A 5,643-nucleotide genomic window follows, 5' to 3' on the forward strand; every position below is an offset into this window, starting at 1 on the left:
TTTGAGTATTTTAATTTGTCTTTTAATTTATGTCTTTTAATTAATGACATACTTTAATTTGAGTTTGTATTCTGATTTTAATTAGAATATACTTTAATTGAATATTTTCTTTTAATTTAAAGTTGATACTTTTATCATTCTAAAAAAAATTCGGCAGAGTCTACTTTGTATTTTCAAAATTCTCATATACACAAATCCTTTCATAAAACTACAAATACATAAAAATAAACTTGGAACACAAATACATAGAAATTGAAACGATAAATAAACACAAAGTCCAAATGAAGTGCAAATAGAAATAGAAATCAAGTCTGACCACGCCGCCCACGCCTACTCCACAAATGCTCAACCAAGTCATTCTTCAATCTATCATGAACAACTTTTGAATGAACCATCTCGACGCCAGATGCCCAACGAGATAGAACAAAGTGGCGTTGATCTTCCGATGCACCTTCTCTACTTGGTATTTCCAAATCAGGAATATACTGTGGGATATCCGTTTCGCGTTCATCTTCCACAATCATATTGTGTAAAATGATGCAAGCCCTCATAACAGTAGCCATGTTCTCCAAATACCATAACCTGCACGGATTCGCTAAAATAGCCCAACGCGATTGTAATATACCAAACGCCCGCTCTATGTCTTTTCTAGCAGCTTCTTGCTTCTTTGCAAAATGTTTGTCTTGTGCAATAGTCGGTTTAGCAATCGTTTGAATCAAGGTGGCATAATTAGGATAAATACCGTCAGCCAAATAATTGCCCATACCATAATTATGGCCATTCACAGTGTAGTTATAAGGAATAGCTTCATCATTGACTATATCATCAAATATTGGTGAGCGGTCAAGCACATTAAGATCATTGTGAGAACCCTCCATTCCAAAAAAAGCATGCCAAATCCATGTGTCACGATCGGCAACTGCCTCCAAAATCACTATTGGTTTATGCTTATGGCCAGTGTGAGACCCTTGCCACGCGGATGGGCAATTCTTCCATTACCAGTGCATGCAATCAATGCTTCTTAGCATTCCATGCCATCTGCGTTCCTCAGACTCTTTAAGCAAATGTTGAATATCTGCAGCATTTGGTTTGCACAAGTATTCACCTCCAAAAATTCTAATAATTTCATCACAGAAATAGCGCATGCATTCATGAACAGTTGGCTCAAAGAATATGTAACATATCATCTACTAGATCACCTGCGGAGTCCATAAGCAAGCATTCAGATAGCAAAGAATTACTTTTATTTTTGGGTTAATCCCAAACTTACCCGCACAATTAACTTTTTGTTGAAAATATGGTACATTATGATTAAGATAATTGAAAATACGAGTAAATAATGATCGACCCATACCTAAATCGGGCGAAAAGTCGTAGTCACGAAATATAGGATTTGCGCCGAAGTAGTTAGCATTTACACGAGCCAGTGTTGCCTCGTACTGACGATTCTTACATTTTCTTCCTTTCTTTGAACCACCATGCGGTCTATAAGAAGACTCCGCTTCTTGCTGAAGCAATAAACTCAGACGATGTCGAACCAAAGGTAGAGCAATAGCCACTAATTTACGAGTTTTAACTGCAGTGTTATCATTTGAAGAGCTCGAGCTCGATGAAGAATCAGAAGAAGATAAATGATCCATTGAAAAATCGTCAAGAGTTTTGGTAGTTTTTTTTTTTTTTAGTTCTAGGAGATGAGTTTAGATGAGAGTGAACATGAAAAATGAAGAAAACATCGCATGACCAAGAGTGTTAAATGGATATAGCACGCGGTTTCTGTAAAACCGCGCGGTTTTCCCAACACTGCGTGGGCTTGGGCCTGTCAGTTGGGCTTTAGTGGTGCGGTTTTGGGAAAAACCGGTTTTCCAAAGGGCTATGGGCGGTTGGGCTTTTTGCCAAAAACCGTAGTTGCTTTGGTTTTGAAAATTTGATGTTGCTCCTAAAGTTGTTTGGTGTTTTTTTGGTAGCTCTCCTAAAGATGCTCTAAAAGACAATAGGTAAGTAATGCATTGATTCTCATATTTAGTGCAATGACATTCTCTCTAACAGCGCATAAAGCAGTGATTCTCATATTTTTGGATATGTATGGAGTTTGGTGACTGTGGCCACCTAAGCAAATTCTTGGGAAAAGGCTTCTGTGCAAAGTTTTCATTTCTATGCTCAATCTAAAGAGACTAGCTATTTCCAGACCGTAATGCCAGAACATGCATGGCTGTGTTAGGCTGTTAGCAGTGAAGTACAAGAAAATCAATACAAATGTATAGTTATGACTGTAGGAAGAAACCATCTATGTATATGTCATAGTAATGCCAGATTGCCAGCATTCTATTCTAACATTTTTTATTTCTGAATTATTGAAAAGAATATCAATTTTCATATATAAACTGGACATGCAATTTCTAGTTTAATTGGAGAAGCGCACAAACTACTGCTAGCTGAGTTGGTAAAAGTGCAAAGTGCACCATGTTAGAAACTATAAATGGTCTTGTTTTACCACCACAAAGTGTTACCCACTGAAACTATATATTACCCACTGAAAAATGTTGGAGATGCAGGGGATCGAACCCTGTACCTCTCGCATGCAAAGCGAGCGCTCTACCATTTGAGCTACATCCCCTCCATGGCATTGTGTTCTCTTTAATTGGATCTCACAGTAATTGATGATTAATTGAAAAGCATTCAGACACTGACAAAATTTTAGGAGGACCATGCTTTAGAAGTATGGTCAAATTCATGAGAAAACTGATCACTGAGGGAAGACACCTATGAATGCAATGTGTCACATCCCTAATAGTAGATTTTGACATTGGGAAGAATATCTAGTAGATTGAAATCAACTAATAAGGAGTCCTAAAGTAGGATCCAGGATGGTTTTATCTGGTTATCAGTTGCTCCTACGGGCCTGGGTTTAAAACTCGAACATGCCCTTACCTATCAGCGCCTCATATGTTAGAGATTAATGATGAGGTTGTGATCTAAGATTATTGACTACAAGACAGTACAAAATATATTTTGATGGTGTTGAGTTCTAAGAAACACTTCATCTTAGAGAGGGCTGCAGATTGATGATGTTGTGTTCAAAGAATAATAACAAGATTATAAATAATTAACATTGAGTAGTCTTCAATATGATTATTCTTCAACATTAGCCAATTGAGCTACCTTACTCTTCAGACACGAATTCAATATAAAAGAAGGAAAAACATGACTAAGTTATGCATAAACTTATCTAGACCAAGGAATTAAAGCATCTTTGTTAGCCTATGCTCAAATCATCATTGAAGTACAACATAAATCCACCTCCGAACAAAGAAAACGAGATGAAAAGATATGGATGGTTAATTAATCTTTTATTTGGGGTATGAGATGCCTCTTGAGCCTTGGCCACAGAAAACCTTATATTAAACCTTCGTCAACAAGAGAATAGATAACATGACTCCGGCCAGCTTTCAATAATGAAATAACTCATGTTTTCTTGTTTTTTTGCTGGGTAAACTATAATTTTATTTACACCAAAAGGAATTACAAAATTGTTAGGGAGGGCAGTAACAAAATTCTACTCCTCTTCCTGAATTTAAACTTTATCTTCCATGTCATATGATATAAATTTCAAGACAAATTCGTACATTTAATCGATGTTCATTACAAAATATTAGTCACTACCAGAGTCATTCTGGCGGCCTCTGTTGCTGCTGCTTTAGCCAATACTTTGGCTTCTCTCCACACTGAATTGACCTCTGGATCTTTCTTGCTGCATTAGGCCATCTGTTCCAACTGCCATGGAAGTTGTCCCTTGCCCGTTTCTATCAAAAATCGCCCTTACACCAATTTGGCCACGGTTATCCCTCTGTCTCATCAGCATTCTCTTGCTTGAGTTGTAGCCGTAGTTCTTTGTAGACCTCTGTATCCTGCCATCTATATTTGATGAGTCCTGAGAGTCGAGCACTTCCCAATGTTGCTTAAATCCGTGAGCATGAGCGAACTCTTGAGGTCACTATTCAACATTCTCACAAAAAACCACTTCATACGTGTCACTCTCCCATGTGTATGTCCGTACTCCTAAATAACCCTTACTTTATGTCTGACCGTACCCCCCTCTTCTCTCATTTTCCCGTCTTCACCTCCAACCTCTCCCAATCTCTCCTCCAAACTGTTCTCACAATCTAACAATATAAGAGTGATTTACGCAGCCTCAATCTCCCTCCTTCACTCTTCCTCTCTCTCTCTCCCCACCACAAACTCATCTCTCCCTCTCTCTTCTCCACCTCCGCTCACGCCCCACTGCCTTGCAGTTATCTAGTATAAGCAGTATTCCACTAATTTTGAAGCCTGGGACTCCAAATCTTTGAGGTCTTCATTGCTTCTTTAAAATAGCTGAAGTGGAGTCGCGATGTTGTTCTGGTTAACAAGTTCATCTTATCATCATATTGTTCTGTAAGCTCCACCAACATCGCTTTCAATCATCTTATCATCACTTGGAATTTCGGTGATGCAAGTTGGTTTGAGAGATCTTCCAAAACTTTTCTCTTTTTAGTCATGTTCCATGTTGGCTTCAACGATTGCTCTTTATGAAGCATAAACCATGGATGACTTGGTACTTCATCCGCAGTTAGCCTTGATGAGACATCCCAAGTGAGCATTCTCCTAATGAGATCCCGAGCAGGTCGTGATATGGTGACCCACATACCAGAGTTTAAGTTCAATTTCTTTTTCTTATGTGCCTCACGAAGTTCTTCCATTGAACTTCGCCAAACAAGAAGGCCCCAACTAGGAGATAATGCGGGGAGGACACCAAAGACTCCGGATATCCACCTTCTCGAATAATCTCCCAAAAGAACTTCGGGGCAACATAAGATCGACTACCAACAAGACCGGACAAGTGATTACGGTTGGAATCCACCACGCCGCTAGTCCAAAATCCGCAAGCTTCAACTTTCGATGTAGTGAGCGGGATGTTCTCCCGCTTAATGTCTCGGTGAACCACGCCATTTTCGTGGCAATGCTTAATTCTTGATATCAACTCTTTTAATATAAGAGCTGATTTGCTTTTCGAACACCACCCCTTCTTGACAACCTTCTCAAACAAATCTCCACCGAGCATAACTCTATCACAAGATGAAGACAATCGGCGCCCTCATAAACTGCGTTTGAGAGTGACTACACCGGGATGGGCTGCATTGGGCAGTACTGCATTATTTCTATCTCCCTACGAACTCTCTTATCCACATTACGTAAGGTTTTGCAGGCAAACTCTACTCCGTTTACCTTACTTGTGCACAACCTCATTGAACCATACCCTCCCCCCCGATTTCCGTCCCAAAACAAAATCTTCTTCAATATTCTTCGTACTCCTATCTTAGGGCCATCATCAACGCACTCTATCTTTCTCTTGAGACCACCCCCAGGACTTCCACGAGAGCATCAACAAAGCCGGCAAATAGATGAGAAAAAAGGTCGGCACACGCAGCTTCAACTATCGTCATCTTCCTACTGCAAACTAATGATCTTTCTCCTCTACCTTGAAATATTTTTTCTCTACCTTAAGTTTTCTGAGATGAGTTTATGATGTTTCAAACAAAAAAAACGAGGATGTCACTTGTTAATTTATAGGCACACTCAGCTTGAGTCATACACAAGTAACACGCG

The 5,643-nt window shown here is 39.2% G+C and overlaps 1 non-coding gene across 1 annotated transcript; it reads right to left on the bottom strand.

Moving 5' to 3' along the window:
* Positions 1 to 2,541: 2,541 nt before the first annotated feature.
* On the bottom strand, positions 2,542 to 2,614 carry TRNAA-UGC (transfer RNA alanine (anticodon UGC)). The gene has a single exon. It is a non-coding gene; the product is annotated as a tRNA-Ala (tRNA).
* Positions 2,615 to 5,643: the final 3,029 nt, after the last annotated feature.

Source organism: Coptis chinensis, chromosome 9 (genome assembly GCF_015680905.1).
Source record: "Coptis chinensis isolate HL-2020 chromosome 9, ASM1568090v1, whole genome shotgun sequence".
NCBI lineage: Eukaryota > Viridiplantae > Streptophyta > Magnoliopsida > Ranunculales > Ranunculaceae > Coptis > Coptis chinensis.